Here is a 19,208-nt window from a genome sequence, read left to right as displayed (position 1 = left end):
CAAGCGGCGCTCTGTACGCCGAGGACAAGCCCACGCTCAACTCTCTGGTTCCCTCCTCCCGCCTGCTGCGTCACATGACTGAGACACACAGACTTACATGGCGAGTCTGTCACGTGACACAGAGCCGGGAAAGAACATACTAAGCACAAACTTCTGAAGCTCGTTCTCCTGATCAGCGGAGATCTGAACACTTAGACCGCTGCCGATCAAAACTTTTCCATGTCGCAAATTTTGCATAATGACAGTGGCCATTTAAGGGTACATTCACACTACAGAATCCCCACACGGAATTACGATCAGGAATTTCGCTATGAAATGCAATCTGAGCAACCGCATTTTAAATCCTTCGGCACTAGGGCCGCGGGGACCTGCGCCATCACAACTGACGGCAATGCAGTCCAGGTATAATTTCCCAGAAATAAAAAACAGGTTTGTTCTTTCGGCCTGTGAATTTCCAAGGCGTGAATGAGTCAGCGGAAGACTTCTTTACATCCAAGGTAGATCTTGGGTAAGGGCTTTGGTTGACCGTGTATCTTCCTAGCTGCCATAGTTGTTGCGGTGTTGGAAGCTCCTCTACTGTTTGTGGCTGTAAACTAGAGTCCTGCATTAAGATTGGGATCCCACACGACCCCCCCCAAAAAAAAAAAAAAATGGGGGCACGAATGAGGTTTCTGCGGGCAGGAGTGGGCTGTCCGGCGCAGTCCCGCACAGGGCTCTACTTTAAACTATAGTTCCTCACCTCCGATACTGCACAATGAAAGCCAAGGAGATGCTAATGGATCCCATTGATGTTCGTGCTAATGTATATGGAGGCTGGGGTGCAGGGCCAGTGCCCCTGTTTAGCACATTAGTTGCACAATATTGAGCGGTATTCAGGTGCACAGTATGGAGGCCTCCTATGGAGGACAAAGTCTTAGTACTTGTCATTGAGAAGACAGTGGAATCTGATTTACATTTGTTAGGTCATTACTGCGTCCCCTAGGTGCGGTAATGTCCGGGCCATCAATAGCTGCCATATGTCCCCAGAATGAAAACTTATCACCAGTATCTGATTGGTGGGAGAGTCCGCCAGTATCCATAAGGACAGGGGTCCTGCATCCTTCGTGTCAATAAGGCGGCATAAAAGCGGTTTCATGTAGAGCCTATGGGACTGGCAGAAAAAGTATAGTGCTACACCATTGTGAATGTACATCTAAAGCAGTGCCTCTCAAGCAGAGTGACTCCAGCTGTTGCAAAGCTAAAATTCTCAGCATGCCAGGACAACCTTTCTAGTTATTGCAATACTACAACTCCAAGCAGTGCTGGGAATTAGGTCTAAAACAGCTGGAGGCACACTGGTTTGGAAACACCGATCTTAAGAAAATTTCCTAGAAAAGGGAATCCCATATATATCGTATTTATCGGCGTATAACACGCACTTTTTAGGCTAAGCCGATACACCCCCAGGAAAGGCAGGGGGAGAGAGGCCGTCGCTGCCCGCTTCTCTCCCCCTGCCTTTCCTGGGGTCTAGAGCGCTGCTGCCGGCCCTTCTCTCCCCCTGGCTATCGGCGCCGCTGCCCGTTCTGTCCCCCTGACTATCGGTACTGGCGCCCCATTGCCGGCGCCGATAGCCAGGGGGAGAGAAGGGGCAGCGGCACCCATTGCCGGCACCGCTGCCCCGTTGCCTCCCCCCATCCCCAGTGGCATAATTACCTGGGTTGGGTCCGCGCTGCTGCAGGCCTCCGGCGTGCGTCCCCGGCGTCGTTGCTATGCGCTGCACGGCGCGGCGCACTGACGTCATGCGCCACGCCGTGCATAGCAAAGACCCAAGGGACGCACGCCGGAGGCCTGCAGCAGCGCGGACCCGACCCAGGTAATTATGCCACCGGGGATGGGGGGAGGCAACGGGGCAGCGGCGCCGGCAATGGGTGCCGCTGCCTTTCTCTCCCCCTGGCTATCGGCGCCGGCACCGATAGTCAGGGGGACAGAACGGGCAGCGGCGCCGATAGCCAGGGGGTGAGAAGGGCCGGCAGCAGCGCTCTAGACCCCAGGAAAGGCAGGGGGAGAGAAGCGGGCAGCGACGGCCTCTCTCCCCCTGCCTTTCCTGGGGGTTTATCGGGGTATACACGCGCACACACGCACCCTCATTTTACCATGGATATTTGGGCAAAAAACTTTTTTTACCCAAATATCCTTGGTAAAATGAGGGTGCGTGTTATAGGCCGGTGCGTGGTATACCCCGATAAATATGGTAATAAACCGAGTAAAGGGTCTAGCAGCAGGGAATGGTCCCACCCTGGTCGTATTTACCAGCAGAGGGGCAGATAAGTCGTACAATACGTAGCAGAAATTCCCAGGAGGGCCTCAAGTTTCTGCTGCGTATTTTGTCACTTGGGACCACAGCCATGCGGTCAACGCCAATAATCCCCATTTAATGATAATCGGCGTCCTGCATTACTGAGGGGAAGGAATATGCTCAGGATAAATGTCACCTATTTGGGTATATTTAATGGGGGCTATCACTCATTTTTTCCTCCTCGCCCTATAATAGCCATAACTACCTACTATAATGATACCTTTAAATTTTTTAATAACATATTCTCCAAACCAAAAAAAAAATGGTTAGAGATATATAGATAGATAGATAGATAGATAGATCTATCTATCTATCTATCTATCTATCTAGGTGAAGTGAAATTGAAATAGTAAAAGATAATTTAGCAAATTTGGTGGTTTTCTTTTCCACGCCATTTACCTTGTGGTTGAGATAACATGTTTTGATAATTTAGGATAATTTAAATAAAATTCTGAACTTTAAAAAAAAATGTAATTGACATTTTTTGACCCCCTGTAACTTTTGCATTCCAGGCTGTATGAGGGCTTATTTTTTGCGCCTTAATCTGTTTTTTTTATCGGTACTATTGTGGTATTGATCTGACTTTTTAATCACTTTTAAACTTTTTTTTCTGGGATATTATAAACATAGCAATTCTTTGGTTTTGTATTTTTTTCACATTTACTGTACGGGATACATAATGTTATGTTTTAATAGTTCATACAATTACACTCGCAGCAATACTAAAAGTGTTTATTTTTATTACGTTTACATACATATACCGTATATACTCGAGTATAAGCCGACCCGAGTATAAGCCGAGGCCCCCTAATTTCAACCCAAAAACCCAGGAAAAGTTATTGACTTGAGTATAAGCCTAGAGTGGGAAATACATCCCACCCCCTGTCATCATCCAGACCCCCATCATTAACATCCTCATCATCATCATCACCACCGCCTGTCATCATCCAGACCCTCATCATCATCATCATCACCTGTCATCATCCCACCCACCCCCCCCTTCATCATCCCCTTGTCATCATCCCCACCCCCTTCATCATCCCCTTGTAATCATCCCACACCCCCCCCCCTTCATCATCCCCTTGTAATCATCCCCCACACCCCCCCTTCATCATCCCCTTGTAATCATCCCACACCCCCCCCTTCATCATCCCCATGTAATCATCCCACACCCCCCCCCCCCTTCATCATCTCCTTGTAATCATCCCACACCCCCCCCCCCCCCTTCATCATCCCCTTGTAATCATCCCACACCCCCCCTTCATCATCCCACACCCCCCTTCATCATCCTCTTGTCATCATCCGCCCTCAGTGGTTTTCAACCTGCGGACCTCCAGAGGTTTCAAAACTACAACTCCCAGCAAGCCCGGGCAGCCATCGGCTGTCCGGGCTTGCTGGGAGTTGTAGTTTTGAAACCTCCGGAGGTCCGCAGGTTGAAGACCACTGCGGCCTTCGACATCATCCAGCCCCCTCTCACCCCCTTTAGTTCTGTACAGTACTCACCTCCGCTCGGCGCTGGTCCGGTCCTGCAGGGCTGTCCGGTGAGGAGGTCGTCCGGTGGAATAGTGGTTCCGGGCTGCTATCTTCACTGGGGGCACCTCTTCTCCGCGCTGCGGGCCCGGAATAGAGGCGTTGCCTGGACGATGACGCAGAAGTACGTTGGCAATGAACGTACCTCTGCGTCGTTGTCAAGGCAACGTGACTATTCTGGGGCCGGGCCCGAAGCGCTTAGAAGAGGCCTCCCCGGTGAAGATAGCAGCCCGGAACCACTATCCCACGGGACGACCTCCTCACCGGACAGTCCTGCAGCACCGGACCAGTGCCGAGCGGAGGCGAGTACTGTACAGAACTAAAGGGAGTGAGAGGGGGCTGGATGATGTTGAAGGCCGCAGTGGTCTTCAACCTGCGGACCTCCGGAGGTTTCAAAACTACAACTCCCTGCAAGCCCGGACAGCCGATGGCTGCCCGGGCTTGCTGGGAGTTGTAGTTTTGAAACCTTTGGAGGTCTGCAGGTTGAAGACCACTGCGGGTGGAGAGTTCACTCGAGTATAAGCCGAGGGGGGTGTTTTCAGCACGAAAAATCGTGCTGAAAAACTTGGCTTATACTCGAGTATATACGGTATTGTGTTTTTATATAGGAAAAGGGGGTGATTTGAACTTAACATGGAAGGGTTAATGTCTTTGAAACTTATCAAAATGTTTTTTTTTTTTTTTTTAACACTTTATAAGGCTTTTAGGAGGAATCATTAGATTTCTCATACAGATCAGTAGAGTTCTATTGAACTCCATTGATCTGTGTTCTCTGCGATCCATTGATAGAGCCTAGTCCAGCCAGGATCAATGACAGAGCCACGGACAGCAGAGAACAGAGATAAGCCCTCCGGCTACCTCTATAGTGGATCTCCTCCCCGCGATCACGCTGCGGGGGGGGGGTCACGCTGCGGGGTGGTCCGGCCCTGCTTGCCCGAAGCAGGGCTAAGGGCCGGAAAAATTCACCTGCCCAACGCCCGGAACTGCATGTCCCGGGTGTCGGGCAATAGGAATTCCACATCCCTGATTATTTATATATATCTCCATCCATCCTTTTTATAGAAATCATGGATTACCGTATATACTCGAGTATAAGCAGACCCGAATATAAGCAGAGGCCCCTAATTTCACCCCAAAAACCCAGTAAAAGCTATTGACTCGACTATAAGCCTAGGGCGGGAAATACATCATCCCCCCCTGTCATCATCCAGACCCCCGTCATTAACACCCCCATCATCATCGCCTGTCCATCCCTTCATTGTCAGTGGTCTTCAACCTGCGGACCTCCAGATGTTGCAAAACTACAACTCCCAGCATGCCACTGCGGCCTTCATCTCCGTCCAGACCCCCCTTTTAGTTTTCTACTCCCCTCCCCTCGGTGGGAAGGAAGGGTGAGCTGGTCCGGGCCATCTATGCGGCAGAGACCGTCCGGTGGGCAGGGTTAGTCGTTCCGGGCTGTCCATTTTCACCAGGAGGCCCTCTTCTCCGCTCCAGGCCAGCCCAGGACTAGTGACGTTGCCTTGACAATGACATACAGGGACGTTCATGCGCAGGGACATCTGCTGCGCACGGTCGTCCCTGTGTGTCGTCAAGGCAACGCCACTAGTCCGGGGCCGGCCCGGAGCGGAGAAGAGGGCCTCCTGGTGAAAATGGACAGCCCGGAACGACTAACCCTGCCCACCGGACGGTCTCTGCCGCATAGATGGCCCGGACCAGCTCATCCTTCCTTCCCACCGAGGGGGGGGGGCGAGTAGAATACTAAAAGGGGGGTCTGGATGATGACGAAGGCCGCAGTGGTCTTCAACCTGCAGATGTTTCAAAACTACAACTCCCAGCATGCCCGGACAGCCGATGGCTTTCCGGGCATGCTGGGAGTTGTTGTTTTGAAACATCTGGAGGTCCGCAGGTTGAAGACCACTGAAAGGGATTCACAAGCGGAGAGTTCACTCGAGTGTAAGCCGAGGGGGGCGTTTTCAGCACGAAAACTCATGCTGAAAAACTCGGCTTATACTCGAGTATATACAGTATATAAAAAAAAAAAAGACCATTAGGGGTCCCCATATCATCCAGAACATAATCCTGTCCGGCTGCAGCATCATCTTTGTCCCAGGTGAAGCACAGGCAGGGACAAAGTCCAGGAAGTGAGGGCGGGACTAGCGCTCCTCTGTGCTCACTCCTGTCCTATCAGACTTCATCAGCCTGCAGTGATTGGATGAAGAGACCCAACACAGCAGACTCCGGGAGAAGGAGGAGTCATGCAGTGCGAGGATACACCCCTCCAGAGCACAGGATGACAAACCAAGAGAGCAACAGACAGAAGGTATTAGTGAGAGCAATGGAGGTGCAAGAGGCATAAAAATTATATGCACATGTTCAGGACTAATCCTAGGGAACAAGTAACATTACATTTTTTTGTGGGATAAGACAGGTACGCTTTAATTTGTGCACAAAATTTTGGTGCATAATATGTGTGGCCCCAGCCTTAGGGTATGGGCATTCACTTCTCCATTTTTAAGGCCCCTGTCACACCACAGTTATGTTCCTGCATTCTGACATCCGTTATTCAGCAACAACGGGTCATGAAAAAAATAAAAAATATTTGAATACAACGGACGATAACTGATGACCAATTTTGCCGGACATTCTGTCAAAATGACGGACATGTGCCATCCGTTATCCCCCGTTATAGTCCGTTATTTTATTTCCATGTGATTCCTGGTTGTGATGCTGTACCGAGCATGCTCAGTACAAAAAACGGATCATAAAAAAAATGGACAATAACAGATAATAACAGATGTTTTTTGTGAACATCCGTTTCCCATAGACTTCAATGTTAAATTTTATCGGACGTTTTTCCACCGTTATTTTTGACGGAACAAAAATTAGTGCAAGCACCGTCTTTTGTGCCGTCAAAAATAACGGATATTAGAAAAAACTGACATAACTGATGCAAAAGGATGGTCGGCCGTTTTCAGGACGATTTGACGGGTGTAATAAGGGAGGTTTTCACAGAATGATACCTGTAGTGTGAAAGGGGCCTAAGCTTGGTGGTGAAGCATTTAATCGGAAACTGCCTTTATAATAGTGGTCTGCAACCTGCAGCTATGAACAAGCTGGGACTTGTAGTTTCTATCAAAGTGCAATAGGAGGAAAACAACTTCTTTAAAGGGGTACTCCACTGCCCCAGTGTCCGAAACACTGTTCTGAACATTGAGTGTGGGCTACTGGGGTCGGGACGTCATGTACATGCCCTCAAGAGGCATCACGCCACGCCACCTCAATGCAAGTCTATGGGAGGGGGCGTGGCAGCCGCCACGCCCCCTCCCATAGACTGGCATTGAGAGGGCGTGGCATGACATCACTAGGGGGCGTGCGCATAACGTCACGACCCTCGCTGACTGCACCAAGTGTTCGGAACAAAATGTTCTGGAAGCTGGGGCAGTGGAGTACCCCTTTAAGCTCAGGCCTGACATGGCGTATACGCTGTGAATAACCCCACATTGCTTTAAGTAGCAACAATAGGGTTTGAGTTTAGAAAAATTAGCCCCTATTTACAGGATAGGAGACAAGTGTCTGATCACGGAGGGGGGACAGCTGGGAACGTGGACCCCAAAGTCTACCTACTGCATGGAGTAGTAACACGTTACATTCCCTATAGGAGCACTGGACGTTGCACTTGGGTATCTCCAGAGCACTATAGGGAACCTATGGTGCGTGTACTGACCCACCTCTCCATGCTGCAGGGAGATTGGGGGCCCTTGTTCTGGATGGTGCAGGGCGTCCTGGAGTTGGACCCCCTGCAATCAGACACATTCTTTATCCCAGTGTTTCCCAACCCGGGTGCCTGTAGCTGTTGCAAAACTACAACTCCCAGCATGCCCGGACATTTTTGCAACAGGCAAAGGCACCCTGGTTGGGAAACACTGCCCTATCCTGGGAAAAGGAGCTGCCAATCTGCAATAAAATGCACAAATGCAGATACTAAATACTTAGTTTTTTTATTTGCCCTTCTGCAACTAATCAGAACAACATTGTGGCAGGTAAGTAGATGTGGAAACACTGGAAAATCCGCAGCATATTCGCCATGTGCAGCCTTAACCTCTGAATTATAGATTCCTATCAGGGAGCTGTATATACATGTTCTGATGATGTCCACAACGCAGGCAGCCACCAGGGGACACTTCAAAGGACTTGTAATGTGAGCCACGTGTGACCTCATCACCTAAGAGACAAATACCTAAAAGAATTTGGTAAGTTTAAGACGATTCTGTCCTTGACCTGACTAACATGGTCACAATCTACAAATAAGGGTACGTTCACAGCAAAATACCTACATGTGAACGTACACAGAAGCCGGGTTCACATATTCCTGCAGTGTAGTAAAACTGCAAACAATTTAACAAACAATTCGGGACAATTTTGCTGCAACATGTAACATGTCGTCTTCCTCACCAAACGCCAATAACCACATCGCAAACTGCGGTAAATCATAAGTAGTTTTGCCACGTGGCACACTACCGATACGTTTAAACATGATCCAAGAAATTCACCTGAACTGGGAGTTAAAAGGGTACTCCGGCCCCAAGACATCTTATGCCCTATCCAGAGGAGAGAAGATAAGATGTCTGATATAGCGGGGGTGCCTCCGCTGGGGACCCCGCAATCTAGCATGCAGCAGCCACCTGTAAGCACTGCTGGAAGCTCTCAGTGTTATGCCTCCCGACCACAGGGATGGAGTATCGTGACATCACGACTCCGCCCCCGTGTGATGTCCTCCAGCACTTCCAGCAGTGCTTACAGGTGGGTGCTGCATGCTAGATTGTGGGGGTTCCCAGCGGCGGGACCCCCGCTATATATCAGACATCTTTTCCCCCATCCTTTGGATAGGGGACAAGATGTCTTAGGGCTGGAGTACCCCTTTAAGGAGTAATAAAAAAAATAAAATAAAAAAAATAAAGAATATAGCTGCTACTACCAAAAACAGCGCCACTAATGTCCTCAGGATGTGTGTGTTATTGCAGCTCAATTACCTTGAAGTAAATGGACCAGAGGTGTAATACCACACAGTGTTTTGCAACCAGCGTGCCTCCAGCTGTTGCAAAACTACAACTCTTAGCATGCCCAGACAGCCTTCGGTGCATCCCATTAGTGTAGTGTTCCCTGACCAGGGTGCCTCCAGCTGTTGCAAAACTACAATGGCTGTTCGGGCATGTTGGGAGTTGTAGGCATACTGGTTGGAAAAACACTGCCTTATAGCACTGACTTGCAACCTGTAACTGCCTAGCTATTGCAAAACTACAACGCCCAGCATGCCTGGACAGCCGACATAGTTTTGCAACAGCTGGAGGCACAATGGTTGAGAAAATGTCATACAGAGGAAAAAAAAAATATATATATATATATATATATATATATATATATATATATATATATATAGTCGCAAATAAATCACTTGTCTTTAACCAACATTTTTTGTGTATATTTGCTGCCAATTTTTGCGCGGTAAATTATCAAACGCGTAAAAAAAAAATTTCAATATTTTTTTTTTTGCACAATCTCACTCCACTCCGGCCCTCACTTTAACACCTTAAGGACCAAGCATTTCAGTTTTTTTGCACTTTCGATTTTTCCGCCTTACATTTTAAAAATCATAACCCTTTAAATTTTGCACCTAAAATCCATATTATTGCTTTTTTCGCGCCACTAATTCTACTTTGTCAGTCATTTTACCCAAAAAATCTACAGCGAAACGGGAAAAAAAATCATTGTATGACAAAATTGAAGAACAAGTGCCATTTTGTAAATTTTGGGGGCATCTGTTTCTACGTAGTACATTTTTCGGTAAAAATGACACCTTATTATTCTGTAGGTCCATATGATTAAAATGATCCCCTACTTATATAGGTGATTTTGTCGCACTTCTGGAAAAAATCATAACTACATGCAGGAAAATGAATGAGTTTAAAATTGTCATCTTGTGACCCCTATAACTTTTCTATTTTTCCATGTACGAGACATTTTTTGCGCCGTGATCTGAAGTTTTTATCAGTACCATTTTTGTTTTTATCAGACTTTTTAATCGCTTTTTATAAATTTTTTTATGGTATAAAAAGTGACCAAAAATACGCTATTTTGGATTTTGGAATTTTTTGTGCGCACGCCATTGACCGTGCGGTTTATTTAACAATATATTTTTATAGTTCGGACATTTACGCACGCAAAGAATACCACATATGTTTGTTTTTATTAACACTTTTTTTTTTTTTTTTTTTTAAAGGGAAAAGGGGGTGATTCAGATTTTTATTAAAGGGGTACTCCGCCCCTGGCATCCTATCCAAAGGATAGGAGATAAGATGTTAGATCGCCGCGGTCCCGCTGCTGGGGACCCCGGGGATCGCCGCTGTGGCACCCCGCCATCATTACTGCACAGAGCGAGTTCGCTCTGTGCCTAATGACGGGCGATACAGGGGCCAGAGCAGCGTGACATCATGGCTCTGCCCCTCATGACATCACGGCCCGTCCCCTTAATGCAAGTCTATGGCAGGGGGCGTGATGACCGCCACGCCCCCTCCCATAGACTTGTATTGACGGGGCGGGCCGTGACATCATGAGGGAGGGGTTTACTCACATTTATTAGCTTTTTTTTTCTTACGGGGCTATAACATTGTATACAATGATTGTAGCACTGCTCAATGCATTGCCATAGGAATGCATTGATCAGTGTTTTCTGCACTTGATTGCTCAAGCCTGGATTTCAGGCTTGGAGCAATCAAACGCCAATCGGACAGTGAGGAAGACGGTAAGGCACCTCCCATTGACCTCTCAGCTGTTCGGGACAGCGTGATTTCAACGCGGTGGTCCTGAACAGCTCCGCTAAGCTAGCGGTATGGATTTCTCCCATTTTAGATGCCACGATCAAAGTTCATACCGGACATCAGCCCGATCAACGGCGATGTCCGGTATTAGCCGCGAGTCCTCGTTGCTGATCACAACCGGGACCCCGCAGATACGAAGCACGCTCAGCTTCTGAGTGCGTTCCCCAGATCGGGAGCCGACCAAGGACGTAAATATACGTCCGTGGTCGTTAAGGGGTTAAAACGCACTTAGTCCTGAATTATTTAACCATTTTCAAAGAACGCTGGCAACTCTGATCAATTCCGCGCAAGAAAACGGCAGGAAACATAACTTCATATACACGTAGAATGCTAAATCTCCCGGTGTATTTATAAATCGGGGACTCATTACAGATTTTCACTTCTCCTTTTAAGAGGGGAAAAAACCTACAATAAACCCGCGGCAAAACTGAGGTCATGCTACGGATAACAAAACCGCGCTGCTGGTAATTTTTCAGATTCCCATCAGCAATACTTTTAGGGCCCATTCACACAACAGAATCCAGCGGTGAAAATTCAGCTGAGAAATTCATATTTAGCAGCCTCCCATTGTTTTCTATGGGATTCTACTGCACTGCGTGCACGGTGCAAATTCCAATTCCAGACTGAAAATGGAACATGTTCACTCTTTTAGCAGGATCTGCTCGGAGATGCAATGCAGTCCATGGAGACGGTGCATTTCCGAAAGGTTCTAGCACCTATCGAGTTGGTGTCTGCCACGCACGCAATGTCCGCCTGGAACTTTTCCGGGTAGATATTATGAGGTCTGAACAGGTCCTTACTGTAAACGCCATGGATTCCGTGCAGGAAAGTCCCTTACAGCATGTAAAAATCTTCATCAGATCAGGCTATGTTCACAGCCACGTTGTGCCACGCTGAACATAGCAAAAAATTCCTGTTTGCACGCAGCTCCTACTATGTAAGCCAGTGTTTCCCAACCAGGGTGCCTCCAGCTGTTGCAAAACTACAACTCTGAGCATGCCCAGGCAGCCGAAGGCTGCCTGGGCATGCTCAGAGTTGTAGTTTTGCAACAGCTGGAGACACCCTGGTTGGGAAATACAGATGTATGCAATCTGTGGTTCTTCACTGTAGGGCCCTGGAATGGAAATCAGGCTATGTTCACACTAGAGATGAGCGAACTTACAGTAAATTCGATTCGTCACGAACTTCTCGGCTCGGCAGTTGATGACTTTTCCTGCATAAATTAGTTCAGCTTTCAGGTGCTCCGGTGGGCTGGAAAAGATGGATACAGTCCTAGAAGACTCTTTCCTAGGAATGTATCCACCTTTTCCAGCCCACCGGAGCACCTGAAGGCTGAACTAATTTACACAGGAAAAGTCATCAACTGCCGAGCCGAGAAGTTCGTGACGAATCGAATTTACTGTAAGTTCGCTCATCTCTAGTTCACACACCAGAATTTCTGCAGATAAAATTTTGCGTGAATTTATCGAAAATTCACTTCAAAGGGATTCTGCTATCCCGTTCATGCAACAGAATTTTCGATGCAGAAATACTGCTGTGTGATCATAGCTTTAAAAAGGAGTACTCCAGGATGTGAAAACATAAGTTTCAGATCCCGGGAGGGGTCCTACCGCTGGGACCCCATTTGATCTCGCATACGGGTCCCCGGCAGTCAGCGGAAAGGGGGCGTGTCTGACCACCGCATAACGTAGCAGCCGACACGCCCCCTCAATACATCTCTATGGGAGAGCCAGAGCCCTGTCTTCGGCAGTCTCCGGCTCCGTTAGGGTTTGTTCACACAGCGTAATTCCCGCGTAATTCTGTGATCGGAATTCCGTGCAGTGAACATCAGCATCAGTGTGAATGGGTCTTCCACGAGACCTGTTCACACTGAGGAATTTCAGTGGCGGACGACATTTCCACCGCTGAAATTCATCAGGGCAAAGACAGAACATGTTTATTCTTTGCGCGGATGTCCGCGAGCACTGCATAGTCGTCAATGGTGATGGCGCAATGCTGCGCGGTCCTACCGCCGAAGTGTTTTTTCGACAGCGGTAGACGGATGGAATATCCGCTTGCGGAAATCTGCAAGCAGAGATTCCGCAGTATTAACATACCCTTATAGAGATGTATAGAGGGGTGGCGTGTTGGCCGCACTGTCATGCAGTGGTTGAAACGTGCTAATTTGGAAAAAGAGGCGGGGGGGCCCCATACAGGAGATCGCGGGGGGGCCCCATACAGGAGATCGCGAGGGGGCCCCAGAGGTCGGACGCCCAGCAATCTGAAACTTATCCCCTATACTTAGGATAGGGTATACGTTTTCTTATCCCCGAGTACAACCGGTGGCTTCCCAGCTACTGTAAAACTACAACTCCAAGCATGTCCAGGAAGCCTTTGGCATTCTGGGAGTTGTAGTTTTGCAATTGAAGCATCATGTTATGAGAAGGAAACGTCTGATAATGTAACACTGTTTTTCCTAGCGTGTGGGTCTCCAGCTGTTGCAAAACTACAACTCCCAGCATGCTGAAGATTGTAGTTTGGCAACAGCTAGAGAGCTACAGGATAGAGATCCCAGACCGAAAGCAGTGTTTCCCAACCAGTGTGCCCCAGCAGGAACGGATATAGCCAATGCACAATTCAAGTTGTAGTTCTGCAACAACACAGGTTGGGGGAATTCTGCATTTAAGCACACCGAAGATAGTGAGGACATGATGGGAGTTATAGTTTGGAAACACCTTGAGACCCACAGAAGGAGGAACCACCTTGTATTAGAGCACACCGAAGTCTGTTGGTGCATGCTGGGAGTTGTAGTTTTGCATCAGCTGGATGCACCCTGGTTGGTAAACACTATTGTAAGGGTACGGTGGAGTTTTATAGTTTTTGAACTACCTGGAGACAGGTGGCGGGACCTGCAGTAGAGCACACCAAAGACTGTCAGGGCATGCTGGGAATTGTAGTTTTAAAGGGGTACTCCGGTGCTTACACATCTTATCCCCTATCCAAAGGATAGGGGACAAGATGCCTGATCGCGGGAGTCCCGCTGCTGGGGACGCCCGGGACCATGCACGGGGCACCCCGTTTGTAATCAGTCCCCGGAGCGTATTCGCTCCGGGTCTGATTACCGGCGACCGCAGGGCCGGCGGCTTGTGACGTCACACTCCGCCCCTCAATGCAAGCCTACAAGAGGGGCGTGATATCCCCTATCCTAAGGATAAGGGGATAAGTTTGAGATCGCGGGGGGTCCGACCGCTGGGGCCCCCTGCGATCTCTCTGTAGAGAGAGAGAGCGGGTGTCGACCACTGCACGAAGCGGCGGCTGTCACGCCCCCTCAATACATCGCTATGGCAGAGCCGGAGATTGCCGAAGGCAGCGCTCCGGCTCTGCCATAGAGTTGTATTGAGGGGGCGTGTCGGACGCCGCTTCGTGCGGTGGTCGATACGCCCCCTTCCCAGGGGCTGTCGGGAACCCATACAGGAGATCACAGGGGACTCCAGCGGTCGGACCCCCCGCAATCTGCAACTTATCCCCTATCCTTAGGATAGGGGATAAGTTGTTGACCACTGGACTACTCCTTTAAAAGGGGTACTCTGAAACAAAACATCTTATCTGCTATCAATAGGATAGGGGATAAGATGTTAGATTATGGGGTCCCACCGCTGGAGGCCCCAGCGATTTCCAGGCCAGCAGCAGCGTTGTCCGGAACACAAAAGCGTGGATCTCCAGTGTTCGTGACGTCACACCACGCCCTCGCCATTCATGTCTATTACGTAGCCGTCATGCCTCCACCCGTAGACTAATGGACGGGACGTGCACGGATGACCGGGGTACCGTGCCGGCGATCGCGGGGGTCACCACCGGCGGGATCCCCGCTATCTAACATCTTATTCCCTATCCTTTTGATAGGGGATAAGATGTTTTGCGCCGGAGTACCCCTTTAAAGCACACGGAAGGCTGTCAGGGAATGATCGGTGTTACAGTTTTAAAACAGCTGGAGACGCACCAATGGGGGAACTCTGCATTGGAGCGCACCGAAGTCTGCCCGGGCATTCTGGGAGTTGTAGTTTTGCAACAGCTGGCACAATACTGATTAGGAAACACTGTTGTAAATGTATGATGGGAGTTTGGGCTTCGTTACACCATGAAATCTGACATAACACGCGCAGAGATTTCATCTGTAGCGGGAAATTTGGCTTTTTAATTGACGGCAATAACAGCAGAGTCTGGGAACTGAACTATACGCAGCGAAACATCCCCAAGTGTGAATGGTGCAGCCGAATCCCATATAAACCAATGGAACGCTGGGACGGAATCCTGTGGGGAACAGTGTGAATGGGTCCTTATAGGGATCGACCGATTATCGGTATGGCCGATATTATCGGCCGATAATCACGATTTTGGGCATTATTGGTATCGGTAGCACCGTAGTGCTGGCCTGTATACCAGTATGGATTTTTGCCCATACCGCTATACCGGTCGGGCCCCTCCCCCACCCTTTGAGTCAATAAAAAAATTTAAACTTACCCGTAATGGGGGTGGTCAGGGCCATCCATCCATCCTTCCTGCAGTGTCCGGCGGCATTCCGGGTGGAGGGTGAACCGGTCCGGGCTGTACTTCTTCTCCAGGGGTCCTCTTCTCCACTCCGGGCAGGCTCCGGCCTAGTACGCAGCATAGACGCCGCTACGCTGTGACGTCAGGTGCGTCGCTGCGCACGGGCGTCACTGCAGCGTACCAGGCTGGAGCCTGCCCGGAGTGGAGAAGAGGACCCCTGGAGAAGAAGTACAGCCCGGACCGGTTCACTCTCCACCCGGAATGCCGCCGGACACTACAGGAAGGATGGATGGATGGATGGATGGCCCGGACCACCCTGACAGGTAGGGGGAGAGAAGCGGGTGGTGGCGGCGGCCTATGGCACCGCAAAAGCCACTGCAGTGCATTGATTTAAAGCGTCCGCTTTAAATCAATGATCTGCAGCGGTGTTGAGGGCGGATAAATAGCCGATAACTTATACCGGAATATCAGTATAAGTTATCGGCTATCGGCCCTAACCTCCACCGATTATCGGTATCGGCCCTAAAAAAACGATAATCAGTCGATCCCTACCTTGTAGTATCTGACCACCTGGAAGTCACTGACCTTCACAGTGGGAGGTCCTAGAGGTCATGGACCTAAAGGGTCACTGTCAGGCTCCGCCCCCTCAGAGCTTGCGCTCCACAATCTATTGGTTCTATAAGGCTGCATGCGCACCACGTTTTTGCTATACAGTTCCCGTATATGGTTCCAAGTTAAAAACCGTATAGAAAACCGTATGCATTGACTTAGCATTGTAAACCGTATGTCAAACGCATCATCCGGTTTAGTCCGTTTTGCATCATATCCGGTTTTGGGAACCGTACAGAACCGTATGTGCGTACGGTTCCACCCAGTTTGTACCACACGGTTTTTGACTTTGCACAGTTTTTTTGGGGAATTTTAAATCAAAATAAGTGAAACTTTATTTAAAATGGAGTGAAAAGTTGAAAACGTATACGTTTTTTCTTTAAAAAAACGGATGCAACCGGACATAATTTTTCAGACCGTATATTTTTTAACCGTTTACGGGTTGAAATTTGTACACGTTTTGATACAGTTTAGTCCGGTTTTGAGGAATCCGTTTTTTTTTAATCAAAAACCTGATACAAGAACTGTATTGCAAAAATGTGGTGTGCATGTGCCCTAAGACAGTATTTCCCAATCAAGGTGCCTCCAGATGTTGCAAAACTACAACTCCCAGCATGCCTGGACAGCCAAAGGCTGTCCAGGCATGCTGGGAGTTGTAGTTTTGCAACATCTGGAGGCACCCTGATTGGGAAACACCACTATAAGGAGTCATCCTTTCATCTCACACCTGTGCAGGTATATCAGTGTTCCCCAACAGCTGTCCAGGCATGCTGGGAGTTGTAGTTTTGAAACAGCTGGAGGCACCCTGGTTGGGAAACACCACTATAAGAAGTCACCCTTTAATCTCACACCTGTGCAGGTATATCAGTGTTCCCCAAGCTGTTCGTGCATGCTGGGAGTTGTAGTTTTGCAACAGTTGGCGAAACATTGGCCCGCCGAGCATGCTGGGAGTTGTAGTCTTGCAACATCTGGAAGCACCCTGGTTGGGAAACACCACTATAAGAAGTCCCCCTTCAATCTCACACCTGTGCAGGTATATCAGTGTTTCCCCAACAGCTGTCCAGGCATGCTGGGAGTTGTAGTTTTGCAACAGCTGGCACCACATTGGCTGGCCAAGCATGCTGGGAGTCGTAGTCTTGCAACATCTGGAAGCACCCTGGTTGGGAAACACCACTATAAGAAGTCACCCTTTAATCTCACACCTGTGCAGGTAGATCAGTGTTTCCCCAACAGCTGTCCAGGCATGCTGGGAGTTGTAGTTTTGCAACAGCTGGGGGCACCCTGGTTGGTAAACACCACTATAAGTAGTCATCCTTTCATCTCACACCTGTGCAGGTATATCAGTGTTTCCCTAGCTGTTCGTGCATGCTGGGAGTTGTAGTTTTGCAACAGTTGGCACAACATTGGCCCGCCGAGCATGCTGGGAGTTGTAGTGTTGCCACAGCTGGAGCAACAGTGGTTGGGAAACACTGAAATCTGACCCCACATGTCACTTCTCTCCTGATCTTCACACTTATAGGGTGTAATGCTGTTCTGGGTGAGCAGAGCTGCAGTGTAAAGCATGGTGGACAGGAGTATATTTAGTAATGGGGCATGATGGGTAATGAGGGGCACATACACTGGCATAGTCCGGGTACAATGCCCCCCTCCTCCTCCGGCCCGGGCCCCATAAAGGCCCCACACACCAGGCCGCAGATACAGCCGGAGCTCAGGGGCCCGGCCGGGGCCATGACACACGCTCCTGACCCCCGGGGGCCCTAAGCGTCAGGTCACACGGCGCGTTATCCCCCCGCGGCACTTACTTCTCGTCCCCCCTGTCTATGTGCAGCAATGGCGGCCGCCTGGCTCCCCGTCCGCCTGGTATTTCTACCCTTCTGGCGCAGCGTGCTCGCTGATTGGCCGCGCCGGGTCACGTGACTAAACAAAACCGTCACAAGCTAAACCTAAAATGAACCCTTTGTCTGCAGATAATTGCGGCGGCGGAGGAGAGACCGAGAACCGGGAACCGACCGGGGGGAGAGGGTGAAGGGAGACCCCGTGAGGGTGACCACCCCTCCACACACCGCACACTCCCGCCGCCATGTTGCCCCGTCCGGCAAAAATGCGTCAACCCCCCCCCCCGGGTGTGGGGGGAGGAAAGAAATCACCTCACGGGGAGCGCGCGAACGGGCGGGGAGCCGGTACCGGCCAATGCGCTTAACCCCTTAGTGTCTGAGACAAAGAGAGTGGGAGACACGGCACACAAAGAGTTAACCGGCGGCGTGTGCCGTAAGCGGAGGACACTCACCTGCTCGTCGCCGCCTCACACCGGGGCCCCGGGATCCGACCGGACACTTTTTAGTTTATTATTTTTTTTTTTTCTTCTTCAGTTTGAACCTGAGGACTAGACGTGGGAGACAGACGTCCCCCCCCACGTGACCCGCGCTGACCCCACCCACTGTGACCGGCTGGGGCGCGCTCGAGGAGGGGGAGTGGCTACGGCGGCGGGGGCGCGCGTGCCTGGCGGGAGGGGGCGGGGTCCGTCTGCTCTGGGCAAGGTGTCTGTGACCGCAGTGTAGTACGGGAGTGTGCACGGGAGCTGGGAGCACAATGGCCGCTCATGGGCCTCAGCACCGTCTATAATAATAATAATTCAATACTCAGCAACATCTGTAATATGATTACTGTATATAATACTCATCACCATCTATAATACTCATCACCATTTATAATACTCATCACCATCAATAATACTCATCACCATCTATAATACTCATCACCATTTATAATACTCATCACCATCTATAATACTCATCACCATCTATAATACGGATTACTGTATATAATACTCATCACCATCTGTAATACTCAGCACCATCTGTAATATGATTACTGTATATAATACTCATCACCATCTATAATACTCAGCACCATCTGTAATATGATTACTGTATATAATACTCATCACCATCTATAATACTCATCACCATCTATAATACTCATCACCATCTATAATACTGATTACTGTATATAATACTCATCACCATCTGTAATACTCAACACCATCTGTAATATGATTACTGTCTATAATACTCATCACCATCTATAATATGATTACTGTATATAATACTCATCACCATCTATAATACTCATCACCATCTATAATACTCATCACCATCTATAATACTGATTACTGTATATAATACTCATCACCATCTATAATACTCAGCACCATCTGTAATATGATTACTGTATATAATACTCATCACCATCTATAATACTCATCACCATCTATAATACTCATCACCATCTATAATACTGATTACTGTATATAATACTCATCACCATCTATA

General features: G+C 49.0%; 1 protein-coding gene across 5 annotated transcripts in view; it reads right to left on the bottom strand.

Moving 5' to 3' along the window:
- The window catches only part of ZNF644 (zinc finger protein 644), a 90,680-nt gene extending 72,260 nt beyond the window's left edge, over positions 1-18,420 (bottom strand). For 3 of the 5 annotated variants that reach the window (XM_056523177.1, XM_056523175.1, XM_056523180.1), the window contains exon 1: positions 18,164-18,420. The gene's annotated coding sequence lies outside the window, so the exon portion shown is untranslated. Of the gene's footprint in view, positions 1-17,678; positions 17,783-18,163 lie in introns of those variants that run through there. The other 2 variants (XM_056523179.1, XM_056523176.1) reach the window with 2 other exon arrangements.
- Positions 18,421-19,208: the final 788 nt, after the last annotated feature.

This window comes from Hyla sarda, chromosome 6 (genome assembly GCF_029499605.1).
Source record: "Hyla sarda isolate aHylSar1 chromosome 6, aHylSar1.hap1, whole genome shotgun sequence".
NCBI classification, from domain to species: Eukaryota; Metazoa; Chordata; class Amphibia; order Anura; family Hylidae; genus Hyla; species Hyla sarda.
Note: the sequence above shows the minus strand (reverse complement) of the source record. Positions and strands in the feature narration are given on the sequence as shown.